Genomic DNA, 17,634 nt, shown 5'->3' with positions numbered 1-17,634 from the left:
TATGATGTTTTTCACCTTCTCCTTCATATACTGCTGGCGCATACAGAAATGAACGCTCTCTTTCTATGGCCTCTGAACCAGCTAGGTTTAGCAAATGAATGCCCTGGTGTGTGCATCTTTATCTGAATAAGCTGCTTGCATAAAAATATCATACTCTTGCTCAAATATTTTCCAATTCTCTGCAATATTCTGATCAAATACAAGTGGTAAGGGCTTTCAAAATCCGTCTGCCATATTACTACAAACCAGTGAAGGGTTTTGCAAATAAGCACAAACACATAAACATACACATATGCCAGAAATTTATGCTAGTATTTGTAACTTTGCGCTCCTGAAATTATGCTTTTGGGCTTTTCATAATTATCCTATTGGGATACTCGTATTACTTTAGAATAACTGAACTTTGTGAAATAAGTTTCTCGGTCATTATAACACTCTTGAAATCACTGTATTGCAAGAAATCACCTCTTATCAGTGTAAGGAACATTTCAAATAACTGCATGATGCAAATGAACCGGGCAAGAGAAGCTGAAAGTCAACAACATTTCAAAGTAATTGCACTTTGCGAATAAACTCTACACAGCACACTGAAATGTCTCCAAAATGGCGGTACCTTTCTAGGCAATTCTTTACAATGCAAGAATCACTCTGTAATGGTGACACTTTGTGAATAGACACACCCAGCACAATAAACTTTTCAAAATGGCCATACTTTGACTGTACTTCATGAAATAGTTGCACTTCGCTCACAAACTCTTCAGAATACATGCACAGTAATAAGCACACACTGTAAAGCACTTTTACACACTTTGAGGTACTTCACATAACTCTACTTATGCCCTTAATACAATACAAAGTCATAGTTATGCCAAAACACAGCACTCTGCCAAAAAACATGCAGTCGCTTTGCTTTATTTACACTTAATAATGCCCTTTTTGCCCTTATTATATTTGTTTTGCTCATTTAATCTCTTTTCTTGCCTATCATACTTTTCTTGTGCTTATTTTAATCTAAACATGCCTGTTTTCATTCAAAACATACTCATTTTGCTTTAAACATGCTCGTTTTGCCATTCTGATAATCATTTAATCAAATATCTTAATTTTAAACATTTTGCTTAGTTAATAACTTTTTGTGCCTGCCGCTTGTTTAATGATGCATTTTGTGCCCATGTAATGTCCTGTTTTGTCCTTTTTTTGACATAAACAGTTTGTGTATATTCTCATTACCTTTGCTTCTTTTCTGGCTCTTTTCATGCTTGTTTCTCTTAGTTTACCTTCACTGTCATCTCTGCACCTCATGGCTCCCACTATCATTCTCTGCAATCTCGATTCTGACACAATGTTGCTCTCCTACTTTGGACACAACAGAAGAGTCTTTGTGGGTTCTGTTCAAGCAGATTTATTATATACCAACACATTATGATAGAAGTTTTACTGACTTTAAGTAACTTATATACAAGCTAACTACTGCAATCATACATGCTCACTCTCTGGCTGCACTCTCAAAATGGCATTGGAAATAGCACATGCCTGATATTTATATATGTACATTCAGTCTTTGATATGCTTCTTAAAGACACAGCACATACACTCTGATCTACAGTATACTTAGTTAAAAATTGTCTGAGAAACTCTAACCCTTGTAAATGGGGAATACTAGTACATAAAGAATTAATATCTAATATAACAAAAAAATTGTCATATAACTAAAAATTGTCAGAGCTGGTAATTCTATAAAGAAATCATTCATTGAGATATAATAAAGTGTCTTTTGCAATAAAACTTGTTTTTTTTAAATAATATGATTAAGCTCATTATCTATAAACTGTGAAATATTCTTAGTTTTTGTTTAATTGGAAGAAACATTGTGTATAAATGGTGGGTTATCCAAATTTTTATGTATCTTAGGGATACCAAAAAGTTTGCCTAAACTTGTTTTTTTACAAGCATAACATTGTATTCCTGCAAAGTAATACTCTGTTGTAGTAATAACTCAAACAAAAAAAATCCATTATTTTAAACTTTTTATGTACTTCATATAAAGGAATAACTTGATAAAACCCACTTTTACTTAAATACTTTTCCATTTTTAACATGCAGGTATTGTGTTCTAAGACAACATCACCAGTACCCTTATCAGGTTTCATTATACTTATTGGTTCATTATTTTGAAGTTCAACCAATGTATTAACTTCTGATTTAGATAAATTATACCATTTATAGTTGTTATTATTGACAATTAATTCTCTAATATTTCAATCACAAACCTTTAACAAAACACCAAGGGTATTATGAAGGGTGGGAATATAAACACTTTTCTTCCTTAAAACATTAACTTCATTTATTTCAGTACTGGCAACATCATTCAAGATGTACTTAAGGTTCAACTTCCTCAAGAATGATCTAAACTACAGCTAGACATTTGTTAAATTGGCTCTTTGTGCCAGTATGAAAGAAAAACATTTCAAAAAATGCTCAGATAGCAGTCATAAAACTCTACTTTAGATAAATTAAAAATGGAACTGTCTATCCCCGGGATTCAATAACGCCTATGCTAAGTGTACACTGTTGTGAGTGAACAGACAATGCAGACATAACACACACTTTCTTCCTCTTAAATACTGACAGAGATTCATAAAGATTACCCCAAAGTGCAGACTACATGCACACTTAGTGTAATCTCTGAGTGAATAGAAAACACAAAAATGTGATAAGAATTTTATTGAATACATATCATGTACACTTAGTGTAGGTTTTATTGAACATGGCCCGATACCACAGTCTTCTGAAAATGTTCTAATGCCGATTCCTGCCCCTGTTCCACCCTTGTCTTCTTGTTCGGCCTCTCATCATTCTCATGTTCCCTCTGCCATTTTTGCTCTCAGTGGACAAAAAAATCATTCATTGTAGTTTGATTTAATGTAACTGTACTATTCACAGTCTCATTTGTTGTTACCTCTGTGCTATTAATATTGACCTGAGACTCAATGTTATTATTTTGACCATTTAATAGAGGAAATTCATGAAGAGATGCAATAGAATGACCTATAGTATCAATTTTAGTCATATTTGGCCTACTAGAAAAAACATTATGGACACCATCTTTGTTTTTAATTAAATATTCTGACTTATTTTATATTGTTCTAAATCATGTTGAAGCTTTTCATTCTTCCTAGCAATAATTGTAGCAATATGTCTAGTAATCTTAATTGGAATACTGTACCAGAAATATCAGACAATGAAATAAAAAATGTTTCTGAACAGAAGAGTGTAATGATCTTATTTCAGTTTTTAATGTTTCAAGCCTTCCACGGTTATACTCTACCAATACTTTCAAAACCTTTATTCCAGCTTCATTGTAAATACGACAAAGTTCATTGTATATCTGACTGTCTTTTTCAGTTTAGTTTGGGAATTTGTAACAATGCAACCCAAATGGAACTATTTCACTATGAATACATCTTGTAAGGTTGAAAATGTCACATTCAATATTCTTGTAAGTCATTAATAATTTTTCTACTTTATACACAAGGGACTTACAGTTGCCAGAAATATCTCAATTGGAATACACTACTGAAACACTGTTATCGTGGACATCAAAACTGGCTCTGCTAACTTCCAAAAATGGATTGCTGACATTGCTGGAAAGAGCCTGTTCTAAAAAATCAGTGTCAATATCAGAAGAAACAACCAAGGTGGCATCCAAATCACTGTTGCTTTGGTGAAATACATCACTCAGAGCTGGCAACGGACGTCCAATATTCTGCAATAAACATTGCACCTTAGTAGCAATATCGGTAACCAGTTGGAATGTAGACAATACTTCTGGAGGCATCCATTAAATTCTGGCTATCAAATCTCATGTCAGCCTGGTAACGTCCAGCCATAGTATCACATAGAACTATGAACAATATTTGAAAAAAACTCCAAAAAAGAACACCACCAATATGTGCGCAATTAAACTTCCTGAAATATGGATGAAGAAAAAAGGCTGAACCAGTATTTTAGCACTTTTGTACCAATTTATTATTTGGACTTCCACAGAAAAGAACAAGAAGAACAATCATTACTAAACAATAGATATTTAAAAGGCTAAACTGCCAATCGAACCATCCCAGGGCACATTTGATAATTAAATTGTCACTAAGACTTGAAAGGACATCAGCATTTAAAAATAACTGACATCTGAGCTCTTTTAATTCTAAGTATGTATTGAAATTGCCTATAAATCAGAAATTTGTTTCAATACAAAAAATTAGAAACAGGTGTATGTAGAACACGTTACACTGTGTTTCACTAAAGCATTCTTTAAATCATGATTTTTAATAGCCACATAAGGTTCCTTAACCTGATCTGATAATTTTTAGTAGTTTTAAAAACATAGAAATTAAAATGTTTCAAAAAAGCTAAATAAACATTAGCAGAATTACAATAATGTTGAAATTATACCTCACAATTGAACTGTTTAAATAAAAAACTAGCCCCTGATAAATATGCTTACAAACAACACAGTTTCTACACTTAAATGTCCCTTTCCTGATGTTACTATGTAACATTTTTTTAGAAAAAAAACAAGGAAGTACCTTGAGACTCAGTGATTGAAAAGTCTTGGTCTTTTTGCAACAAAAATTCAGTTGAATAGCCAAAATATTCACTAATTCTTTATTTCCTTGTATTATACACCAATTTTTGGACACAATATTCTTGATGCCAAACATATCCTGGCTAAAAGGAAGAGGGAAGCAGAGTCTAATATCTTTAATGTTGCATAAATTATTGTTCTTAAAATCATATTTAAGTATGGGACAAAATCTGGTGTACCTAATTAATGCTAACAGATAATTTATTTGTAAAATTAAGTCTTTTCAGAGATAAACATCATTTCTTAAAAACTTCATCTTCATTAATTATTCTGGACAACTGGATATACTGTCTTTTAACAATATTCACTATTCACCTTCAAGAAAAAAGGATGTTGACTGGTGAAGTCTACAAAATTATCCCTACAATTTTATATATATATATATATATATATATATATATATATATATATATATATATATATATATATATATATGTGTGTGTGTGTGTGTGTGTGTGTGTGTGTGTGTGTGTGTGTGTGTGTGTGTGTATATATATATATATATATATATATATATATATATATGTGTGTGTGTGTGTGTGTGTGTGTGTGTGTGTGTGTGTGTGTGTGTGTATGTAAAAAATGGTAAAGAAAAAAAAAAAACTGAAGACCAGCAAACTTATTCAAAATGAACTTCCAAGAGGTGGCACTAGACTAAATCCAGTAACTAGGCACTTTTGTTCACATTAAATTAACTTCTTCAGAAAACACAGAACCACATACCCACTATCTTTAAATACAACATTTAACCATTGAAATAAAACCAACAAATTTCAAAATAATCTGATATAATTTCCTATGACAACCATTTTAGGACACATTTAATATTCAAAACATTATTCAACCTCTTTTTCATGTCAGCATTAAACAAAAAGCTGCCACTGGATTTCACAAAATTCCAAATATATGTCAATATCACCAACAAAATATAACATTTTCTGTAAAACAAAAAAATTGAACTTTTTAAGTCCAGAACACTTCATACTGTGCTTTGCTAAAGCGTTCTTTGAATTTATAATCTTAATAATAATATAATGCTAACAATAAAACCAAAGAAAGGCACTGATTAGGCAGTTTTAAATAGTGTAAATAATTAGTGTTTTAGTAGTTGGTATGCTCATCTGTTGAAGTTGTAGGACAAAAACACAGTGAACAAGTTAAAGTGTTTGTGTGGATTTATTGTGCTGTCAGTGTGCTTCTGTGTCTAAATTAAATCTTTTTCAACTGAGATCCAAACTGCCTAACCAGTGTCTTTCTTTGGTTTTATTGTTGCAGTTGTTTTTAAGGCACTTTACCTTTTTTATTCTTTAATAATATAATGCTCCTTGATTCTATCGGACAATTTTCTGATTATTATACATTTTTTTATATAGGCAAAACAATCTCAAAAACCCACATAAGCAATGTAATCAGTAGAACAACTGTAGACTCCTGAAATCGAAACAGAGTAATTACAATGCTCAGATGTATAACTTGAACAACAATGAATGTATTTACAAGTGACATAGTGGCCACATATATAAACATTCCCTTCGTATTTCCAAGGAGTGAACTATGATCATTGTTACCCAATGATTGGTTTGGCTGACTTTCAAACATAACTTTCAGAGTTCTGATCCTTTGTAAAAGAATTTTGGTCCTTTACCTAAAATATTATACAGTTCATTGTTTCTTTGCATGATATTCCAATTTTTACTTTAAATGTTACGTATCTGATACAAGTCTAAACTAATAGGAAGTGGGAAACTACAATACTTTTCACTGTTACTAGAATTAGTAGCTTGGATTTCAAACCCAGTAAGCAAAATAGTACTATACGTTTAGATCTGGACACTAAAGTTTCTTCAATTAATTGTTCTAGCTATGCTAACATATACGCCCTCTGTAACACAAAGCTCTTTTAAAAAATTACATTCTTTTAAAAAACAGGTGTCATCACTGATGATTCTAAGCCCTAATCAATTGCTCATTGAACATGTTTACCTTCATAAAATAAGGATGAAATTGCCTTTCTGATACAAATTAGACTGAAAACATAAATTAATGGTGTCTAAAAAAATCTCAACATCTATAAACTGAATTGTATCTCCTATTTGTGATACTGTAACATTTCAAAATTCTACATTCCCTGAAAATTCTAACAAAAAAGCTCCCATTTCAGCTCTGCTCCCCTGCTAGATAAAAAGAAAATCGTCTATATATCGCTTGTACCTTGAAATTTTCTTGTAACCTTCAAGCTTCTCTAATCTTTTCATTTCCCAGGTGTTTAACACAATGTTCATAAAAGACAGGCACTCCACATTCTTGTCGATAAATCATACTATTAAATATGAAGTAAGTATTTTTCAAAACTATTTCTATTAAATTGCATGACATTTCTATTCTCTGCTGACTAATTTTGGTATACTTAGTCAAAAAACTTCTAGTAAGATCTACTCCTTCTTGGTGTAGTATACTAGTGTGTAATGCCTCTATGTCAAGAGTGACCAACACACAATCTGCTGGTGAAACTTGATACTGATGTAATTTATTTAAAAATAGCTAAGATCATTTAGGAAGAATAGTGTGGATTAAACTACAAGGTTAATCACTAAACCTAAAAATTGTGACATGCTCTCTGTTTTGATCTTTTTTGAAGAAACTATCTAAATGGCAGATCTATTTGATTTTTATGCACCGTGGGAATCCCAAACAGGTACCCAAGAATTGGATTACTGACTAACAAGTATTGATATTCTTTGAAAGAAATCCTGTTGCTAGGTAACAACTCAAACAGAAAACTGTCAGTCTCCTTAAATGTATCTAATACTTGATGTAATGGAACAACTTCATAAAAAAGTTCATCCTCCAACATTTTTGAATTTTATTAATGCTAATTTCTTGCTCCAGTATTATCATTCTGGTGCCTTTGCCGGATTTCATGATACAAATATATTTATTCCATTTCAAATTGTTTAAAGCAAAAACCTGTATTCACTAGTATCAAGGGACAATTTTCAGGTTTATTGTTCACAAACCTTAGAATAAATGCTTAAAGTATTGTGTATCACAAAACTGAAAGTACTTTTCTTCTTTTTAATAAATTTAGAATAACAATTTTCATCCAAATTAAAACACTGCTCAAATTCACTCATTGTACTGGAATATGAGAAAAACCTTTTTTAAAAATACTCAAGTGACCGTTTGTTAGAGTAAGTAAAACAGTAATTGATGATGCCACATTCCAGCAAGAAAGTGCATATTTGAAGATGCTTTTCTTGGACATCCACTACCCACAGACACTCATAAACTCCTGCCTTAACCAGGTAGCAGAGAACAGATCCACTTGGCACAGGCCAATTCTGAAACATGGGTACAATAGCCAGCTACCATCCAAAGACAGGGACACCTCTAGAGTCCCACTACTCATATCTCTGGATGCTTCTAGCATCAGAAACATCATCACTAACAATTGGGACATCCTACAGACTAACCAAAAACTAGGCCCCTAGGACCCACACCAGATTTATTTTACAAAAAAAAAAAAAGATCTCTCAAAAGCCTCTTCGAAGCAGACCAAAAATTCACAAGTGAGACCATCCACAACCCCCCAGGTGTGCATAAATGTGGTCAATATTGCTGCTGCGAGCACATGCTGATAGGCAACATTTCACTCTTCAAGCCATATTTTACACACACACACACACACACACACACACACACATATATATATATATATATATATATATATATATATATATATATATATATATATATATATATATATATATGCACATATACACACACACATACACAATTTACATATTTAACTGAATGAATTATTTTTTCACTTTTCTGATGAAGTTTTAATATCTAATAAAGAACAAAAGTGCTCATTCACCAGTTCCTGCCTCAGTGTGCATTTGCATTTTACGCTCAAACTTTTTTATGTGTATTTTTATAGTGTTCTTCTTGTTTCTGGTTCATTTTTTTAGCACACACACATGCGCACGCGCGCACACACACACACACACACACACACACACACACATACACACACACGCACACACACAATATATATATATATATATATATATATATATATATGTAATAAAATCAGTAATTTGCTCAAGCACTAAAAACTTAAACCTGGAATACCCTATAACATTAATATTGTGTCTTACCATTCCGTATCTCTGATACGGAATGGTAAGTATCAATCCGCGGTGGTGCAGCGGTTGCGTTGTTGCCTCACAGCAAGAGGTTCTCCCATTCGATTTTCGGCAGGAGTGCGGGTAGTGCCTTCTGTGTGGAGTATGCATGTCCTCCCCACAGTTGGGTGGGCATGCGAAAGACATGCGTAAATGGGCGTGCCTTCATTGAAGGTTGGACGTCAAGCTGGCACCAGAGTTCCGCTGTGGCAACCCCTAACCGGGAAACTCTGAAAGACAACAACAACAACCATTCCGTATCTCTCATCATGGTTTCTTATAGCAATATGTTCTTTCATCCTATCAGAAAAATTTCTAGTGGTCTTTCCTACATGGAATTGCCACAGTTTTCACAGAAACATAAATAAACAACATTTCTGCTTTTAAAAGTATAATGCCCTTGAAAAATGTGTCAGAAACCAATATGCTGGAACAAATAAAAATCTTTACAATAAATATATTTACATACAGTGTATTTGTTGCATTTGAACAATCCATATTTCAAAATTACTGGTTACATTATCAGCGGAACACAGATGATTTTTATGGTGTTCAAACATACTTATCAAGGTTTTTGTCTTTTTTAACAAAACTTAACTAGATTTTCCAAAACTAAACTTAAATTCCGATTGCCCTGCGTAATACACCAATTCTTTTGCAGAATTTGCTTTACTTTTTAGTTTTCAAGCACCTTTGCAGCCACTATATCGTTTTCTGGTGTTCCAGTTGGTGAAAGTGTTGACCCCCAATGTTACTATCACTACAGAGTCTGTTTTGCACACCAATTTTTTTGGAAGAGGCTTTGGTGGTCAATTCAAACTTTGACTGTATTGGCATTGGTAACAATTTGTCGTCTAGTCCCAGACCAGAGAATAACAATTGTAAGTCTTTAATATATAGATTTGAACATCTTCTCATTAATTTGGAGAATATAGAATATGTTGTACCAATGGGTCTTCATTGGAATAAGCTTCCTAATGGTATTTCTTCACACGTATATATACCCCCCAACACACACACACACACACACACACACACACACACACACACACACACACACATATATATATATATATATATGTGAAAAATAAAACTCTGTTTGTGCCAGATTCTGATGCTGCAAAATGTGTAAAATGTGTCCATATGCAACCTTTACAAACAGTGTTATTACCTTTAACTTTTACAAGATAAGTTATTTGAAACTGCTGACTTTAATAAAGTTATGTAATAGATGCATATCCTGCCCAAATGTCTTCCTAGGCCTTCTCCTCTATATTATTTTAAAAATAAAGATGGCAAGGAAAAACAGAAGATTAACATATTTTATAGTGCAAAAGGGAAGGGAAAATGGGGAATAAGGGAAAACTGGATTCAGAACATACTTTCTGCTCAATCTCATCTCATCCAGGTTGAAAACTTCCATCAATATTTGGAGGAGCAGAAGTATAAGGTCAATGAATACATACAAATTTTAAACAAATATTTGGAGTAGCAGTTACAAAAATCATAAACAGAGGTACCAGACTGTGAGATTAAGTCACTGATAGAGGGAAAGCTGGTAGATAGGAAGCTGAGAATAGAAGAGGTAGAAAGCACATTGAGGGGATAATACATTATCCAGTTATAGTATAATGATAATACATTATGCAGGTTGAGATCCCACATAAGAACCTACAAGGACTGTTGAGACTTCAGTAGAAGTTTTTATTTAAATTTTCAGGAGGGTGTTCCTGAGACAAGTTGTAGTGTTAGTCTATAAGAGTGGCACAAAACCGTGTCTCAGAAACAACAGGTCAGTTAGTATGACCTCACCATTGGGCATAATGATGGAAACATTGCTGCAGATAAGACTTACAAGACACTTGTAGAACAATGGGCTGCTCAGACAGTTCTAGCATGGATTCACAGCAGGGCAATGATGTCAGAATAACCAGATTCAGTCTTATAGTGGGATTACTAGGGAGGCACAAAGATTAACATTATTGATGTGATCAATGAGAATTTTCAGCAAAGCTTCTGATTCAGTCCCACACTGTAGGTTTTGAAGATGGACAGGATTAGAGTTGGTATACCATGCAGATGATTATACAAAAGATGAAATGATAGAGAATAGCTGGTGATTATAGGAGGGCTGTACCAGGTGGTTAGAATGTGACAAGTGGCCTTTTGCAGAAATCTGCATCAGTTTATTTGGAGGTTACATCAGGATTGGAGGTTGATAGGTGAGGGAGCAAGCATGATGCAGTACCTTAGGGCGGGTGGGAGGCATGAACTAAGAGTTGGCAGTTTCACTTCATAACTTTTGAGTGTGTGGGTCCACATTTTGGAAAGACAGCTCAGGTGCAAATTACATGCTTGGAGTAGAAGGCTGAAAAACCTGAAACAACAAGAGACAGATTTGTGTATTGTAATTGCAGACTTCCTACATGCCCAGACACTATGCAATAAGGTAGCAGTAAAAACAAATTAAATGCTATGGTGCATACCAATGAAAGTGGAGGCCAGGGATAGAAAGGTACTAATGTCCCTTAATTTGGAACTGGTAAGGCTACATTTGGAGTATTCTGTGTACTTCTGAACACATGGGAAGTCATGATACAAGCAGTAGTGGAAAGTGACTATAATGGTATGCTATACAAGGACAGGTTAGGACAGCACTGCCAGCATTGTTGTTAGGGTGGGATGAAGGGGGGTGCCACCCTATTCCCAAGGTGTTAGGGATACAACTATCAGTAGTCAGAAGCTTTGCTAGGGTGGAGTGAAGGGGCAGCAGTCCAGTTCTGGCATATATGAATTCAAAAAAGGTCCATTCTCCCATTTGACATTCTTCCTTAAGTGGAGAAGCACCAGGCCATAATGCCCTTTCACTCGGCTCTTACCCTCACATTTATGTGTAGAGCATATAATTGGGGGAAAAAAGATAATCTGCCAATTGTACCCATTGACCCTTTGTGCCTGGGGTGGTTACCTCCCTCATCCCACTCTCAGCCAAGATTCTGCTGCCAGGACTGAGGTGTCTGCTTCAGTGACTCATGTATAGTGTAAGTTGTAGTAACCGGCTTGCTGTACTTTTTATAAATGGAAAGACGTTTTATTTTTTTGCTCCTCGAGATAGACTTGAGAGGTGCTTAAATAGTACCTGTCTTGATCCTGAGGTTAGAAGCACTAGCCACCAGCAGAGAAATTACTTTTGTTCACTCCTCAACAAAGGGTATCAGTTCAGAGAACAGCACTAGATGTTACATGATCTAACTAAGGGTCTGAGCACAGCCTTTTTATCTGACAAGAGACATGGGGGGCATATAAGATAGTGAAATCGAAATATGAGACAATCTCATTCCAAAGAAAGAACAGGTCAGGAGGGAAAAGTAGACATAATACATCAGATGAGGAAAACAAAGTTTTGCCTAGACATGAGAATTTATGTTTTCACATAGAGGTTGGTTGATAACTGGAACCATTTACCAGAATGGGTAGTGCAAAAAAATATAGTAGAGGCTTTTAAATTCGCTTGGAGGATGGAGGGTCCAGATTAAACAGGGAATGGTAGACAGCTTAAATTGTCTAGAACAATCATTGAATACGGACCATCTAGAAGTCTCTTTCTCTAGGCCAGTTTTTTGCTACATTATATGTCATGTTATGAACTAATGTATGTTGTGTGTTATGATTTGTTGTACATTATGTTATGTCACATTACATTAATGTTATGAAGACATCAGATTTACAGGGGTCATGCATTTTAAGTACCTAGAGTATATGGACAAATTATGTCTTGAAAGACCCACAGAAACCTTGAAGACCTGTAAAGACATTGGCCCAGATTCATTAACGCCTACACTAAGTGCACACTAAGTGTACATGATATGTATTCAAGAACATTCCTACCATATTTTTTGTGCTTTCTATTCACTCAGAAAGATTGCACTAAGGGCACATGCAGTCTGCACTTTGTGGTAACCTTTATGAATTCCTGTCGATATTTAAAGTTACGAGAAAATCAGTAGGAAAAAAACTAAAATTAGGAGGAAGAAGGTGTGATTTATGCATGTGTTGTCTGTTCACTCAGAATGGTGTGCACTTAGTGTACACTTAGTGTAGGTGCTATTGAATCCCGGGATTGTCAAATATACATTAATTTATCATCCGCAGTGATATAAAGTAATTCAGCAAAAACTCACAAAAAAGCCTAATACTGAATGAATAGTGACCATGTAGTACACCGAGAACAAATGATAGACAGAAAGATGAATTACAGTATTGGGTTACTTGAAAACAGAAAATTGTTTCCTGCTCAGATTCAACCACATTAAGCAACATGTGTACTTACATGACTTAGAGGGTAAATATATTCACATGACCTCACAGGTTTGAAAAGTGTAGATTCCAGTATCATACAATTCCATACCTAAAGTCCCATGGTCTGCTCAGCCATGATTCTTTCAAAATCCAAAATATACATCTGTGTGTTCTTTATGAAAATCATCAAGGAGACAGTTCTAGACCTTGGGTAGGTAAAAATCATATATTCCCAGACCATTTTGGCTAAAGTGGATACTCCTCCTTGACACAGTTTGTTATTAAGCTATACAACAGCCACAGTCATGCAACACTTCTTGACAAAACCGGAGATGGAAGAATTTAAACTAGCTTGTAGGTACAACCATCCTAAGCTGTTGACAGACTGACAAAGTTGCCTCCTTGAACTAATGAGTGGCAAGATTACCTGCTTTCTGGTGTTATATCAGACATTCTGATGTTTCAGCTTTAACAACAATATGGGAGGTAAGAGGACAGGTAAACATTTTCTAGCTCTGTAAAAACAAAGCACCTAACCATATACCTCTTATTTAGATACTGATTAAACATCTCGAGCAATATTGAAATTATTTAATCAGATTTAAAGTCACAGTCATAATTTACACATGCATTCTTATCAGCTGAAAACATAACTCACTTTGTTGCCTTTAGAAGTAAAATAGACAAATAATCCTTGGATCTTGTCTAGGGGGTGAATTTTATAAACGTATAAGCTCAGAAATCATCAGTGCTAGTTCTTAATATTTGTCACTTAGTGTATTTACATTTTACCAGTAAGGAACAACAACAGGAAAATCTTGCAAGTTAATACACCTACTACAAAAAAAAAAAAAAGATCATACTACAGTTATTTCTGAAAAGCTCTGTCTACAACAGCAATAACTGTAACAAAAGTGTAGCATTTATTTATTATTTTATTTACTTATTTGCAATTTGTTTGCCAGGATGGTCCATTGGGCCGTGAGGAGCCAATTTTCAATGGAGTCCTACGGAGGAAAGCTCCAGAAAAAAAGACAAATTATTTAAAAGAAACAAGTTATAACAACAGAAAGTACAGCAATACAGGTAAATGGCATTAGTACAATGTAAACACAAAGAAATCTTTAAAAAAGACAAAGTTATATACAAAGTTTGCTAATTTCATCAGTTGCTTAGCAGGGTTAAGAGCAGTACAATGACATTTACAGATGTATTAGCTCTTGGAGGAGTTTATGTAGGATGGGAACAGGAGCACTCCCAGTGGGATGTTAGGAGGGAGTGAAGTAAAGTTTTGAAGGAAGAGAGGCTGCTAGTGGTACGGATGAGAGGTGGAAGTGAATTCCAGAGGTGAGCTTGAGAGAAGGACAGAAGATGTTTGCCTGGTGCGTGGGAGGGTTTATGCCGTTTGATTAGATTTTGGGAGTTAGAACTTAGGAGTCTATCAGGTTGATGCATTTCAAGGGCAGTGGCAAGAGAGGGGCAGAGAGAGGGACAGAATATGATTTTGTGTTCTTGAATAAGCTTAATAGAGGGAGAGATGTAGTGGTTGTGATGATAGAGCATGCCAAGTTTCTTATGAGATTTGTTGATATTTACTTGTAGGTGGGTATCAAATATGAGCTGGTCATCGATGATGATCCTAGTAATTTTTGCATTAGATACTATTTTGAGACATATATTGTTCTGACTGGTGATAGAGAAAGTGTTTTTGTCTAGGGTGGTGGTTTTGGAAAGGGTAAATATAATGAGTTTGGTTTCAGAGGCATTTAATTCTAGGTGGTTGTCTAGCATCCATTTTTCAGTGGAGGAGAAGGCATCTTGAGTTAATTTTGTTAGTATGGAGTTGGAGGTGGTAGAATAGATTATAGTTGAATTGTCGGTATATTGGATGAGACTAGCATCAGGGATGGTCTGATGGAAGTAATTTATGAAAGTGTTAAATAGCAGTGGACCTAGAATTGAGCCCTGTGGAAGTGTTGAGGAATGGGGAGGTAGCTTTTTTTAAACTTTACTGCTTGTTGCCTATTTGAGAGGTAACTGGTGAACCAGTTGATAGAGGAGGGGGAAAGATTTTGTTTAGAGAGTTTGGTAAGGAGAAGGTTGTGAGAGATGGTATCAAAGGTCTATGAAAGGTCTAGAAGGAGGGTGGCTATAATGTGGCCGGAGTCAAGGGCCTTGTTAACGGTTCCTAGGAAGGAGAGGAGAACGGTGGTAGTACTGTGGCCAGGTCTGAATCTGTGTTGTGTGGGAGTTAGAAGGTGGTTGTTTGTGAGATAGGGTAAAAGTTGAAGGTGGATACATTTTTCGAGAAGTTTAGAAATGGGGGATAGGATGGCGATAGGTCAAAAGTTTGGGATGTTATTGTTGTTACCCCCTTTATGGAGTGGAATAATAATGGCCTTTTTCCAGAGATGGGGTACATAGCCTTCTGTGACTGATCGGTTTATTAGAATGCAGAAAGGAGGGCTATGGCTTCTGCAGCTGTCTTTAAAAAGTAGGAGGGAATTTGATCAGGAGCATTAGAAGTTGGTTTCAGGGTTTGAAGAAGTTTTTTTTATAGTAGATATAGGGATGGGATTTATGGAGAAGGGAGGAGCTTGAGAGGTGGAGGTACTAGGGTAGGAGAAGGGAGGTGAAGATAGGGGTGTGAAAGTAGGATTGTTAGTGAAGGCAGTTGTTAGTTTGGCTATGGAGTTGATGAAGAAAGAATTAAACTGGGTAGCTAGGTCTATGTCGGCAGCATTTGGATCAGGGGTGGGGTTTTCTATTTTAGCTGGATTAAGGAGAGAAGAGATTCCATCCCAGACTTTTTTGGGGTTTGTATTGTGATTGGTCTGGAGTGTTGAGAAATAGGCTTTCCGGTCTGAAATAATAATTTTTTTTACTTTTTTCAAAGTATTTTGTAGTCTTTGAGGGTGGTTATCGTCTTGTTATTGTGGTAGCATTTCCAAGCTACATCTCAGTGTCGCATGATGCTTAAGATGTCTTTGGTTAGACAAGGGATGGATTTACTTTTAATACGTTTTGTTTTCGGGGGGGGGCAAGGAGTCTAACAATTTTAAGAAAGTTGAATTGAAGTAGGTGATGGCATTATCTAAGGGTAAAGTTTTTAGTGGGTTCCAGTTTATTTCTTTGAGCAAGTTTATGAATGTATTGGGGTTAAAGTTTTTTAGGGACTGAGTGGAGATATAGGTGTGGGATAGTTGTAAGGAAGGGGAAAGATAGTGGGCAAAGGTGGAAAAGTGATCGCTGAGTGGGTCGGGAAGGGTAGCACTATTGGAGATACTGTGAGGATGAAACACTAGAATCCAATCAAGGGTAGTTCCAGTAGAGAAGTCCTTGGAAGGTCTGGTTGTGGAATTAAGTTGGGAGAAGTTGTAGAGGTTTATATTTAGAGGGTTTGTGGGGGATTGAATAGGGGCCCAGTTAATATTTACATCACCCAAGATTATAGTCTCATTTGTTACATTGGTAGAAAACCAAGAGAGAATGTCTTCAAGGATTGGGACATTGTCTCCAGGAGGGATGTAAAGGGTAAATATGCAGATGAGCCTATGTTTGTTTATCTGAAGTAGGGCTGGAATTAGTTCAGCATTAGCAAATTGGGGAATCTGTTTGGTGAAGGAAGCGAGTAAGAGGGAGGATGAGTAGAGGAAAGCGATTGCCCCACCTTTTTTATGAGTTCTATCTTTTCTAATTATGCAGTAGTTGGGTGGTATTAGTTCAGAGTCTTTTATATAGGGTTTCAACCAGGTTTCAGAAATGGTCAGGATATCTGGCTGATTGTAGTGAAGCCAGGCATGGAGATTAGGGATCCTATTACATATGCATTTAGAGCTGTGAAATGGAGGGATTTAATAGTGGGGTAGGGGGAGGTTGAGACTTGAGGGGGAGAGGGGTCAGGGTTTAGGTGGATATCTCCGGAGAGAAGGATGGTAATAAATTGGCAAATATAGGAAAAGAAGTGTTTGGATAGCTTAGTATCAGATGTATGAGTTACTAGTTTTGTAGGAGTAGTACTATTAAGGATGAGAGTTGTAGTTTTAGGAATAGGTCTGAGTTTATAGGGGAAGAGTTAACTAGTGTTGAGGAAGTAGAGACCAGAGGATAAGGAGGTTGGGGAGTGTGCATGTTTTGTGTAGAATGGATTAGTTGTATAAAAAGGAGGAGAGTGGTTAGCATTAAGAGGTCTGGTGAGATAGCTTAGATAACATAGGGTGAGAAGAAATAGTAGTTGAATTAAGAGTAAGGAAGGTTTAGTAAGCCTGGTGTTTGTTCAGGCTGCTAGTAGGGTGTGAGGTTAGATATTATTAGAAGCTGGGATGGGCTGCAGTAAGTGAGCTTGGATTTATTGAATGGAGAATGATGGGGTGGGCTAAGTTGATCGGGGTTAGAGGGTGTGGTTTATTATCTATAAGAGTAGAGGTGCTAGGGGCGGGTGAGATTTGGGGGTAAGCTAGGGGAGCGGAGTGGGCCCGCAGGGTGAATGGAGCAGGTAGA

The 17,634-nt window shown here is 35.6% G+C and overlaps 1 protein-coding gene across 2 annotated transcripts in view; it reads right to left on the bottom strand.

Annotated features, from left to right (window-relative positions):
• GNAO1 (G protein subunit alpha o1) overlaps window positions 1–17,634 on the bottom strand; it is a 1,256,657-nt gene that overhangs the window by 302,375 nt on the left and 936,648 nt on the right. The window lies entirely within an intron of this gene.

The sequence above is a fragment of the Protopterus annectens genome, chromosome 8.part0 (genome assembly GCF_019279795.1).
Source record: "Protopterus annectens isolate FY-2018-M chromosome 8.part0, PAN1.0, whole genome shotgun sequence".
Classification (NCBI taxonomy): domain Eukaryota; kingdom Metazoa; phylum Chordata; order Ceratodontiformes; family Protopteridae; genus Protopterus; species Protopterus annectens.
The sequence above is the reverse complement of the archived record's forward strand: the minus strand, read 5'-3'. Positions and strand labels throughout refer to the sequence as shown.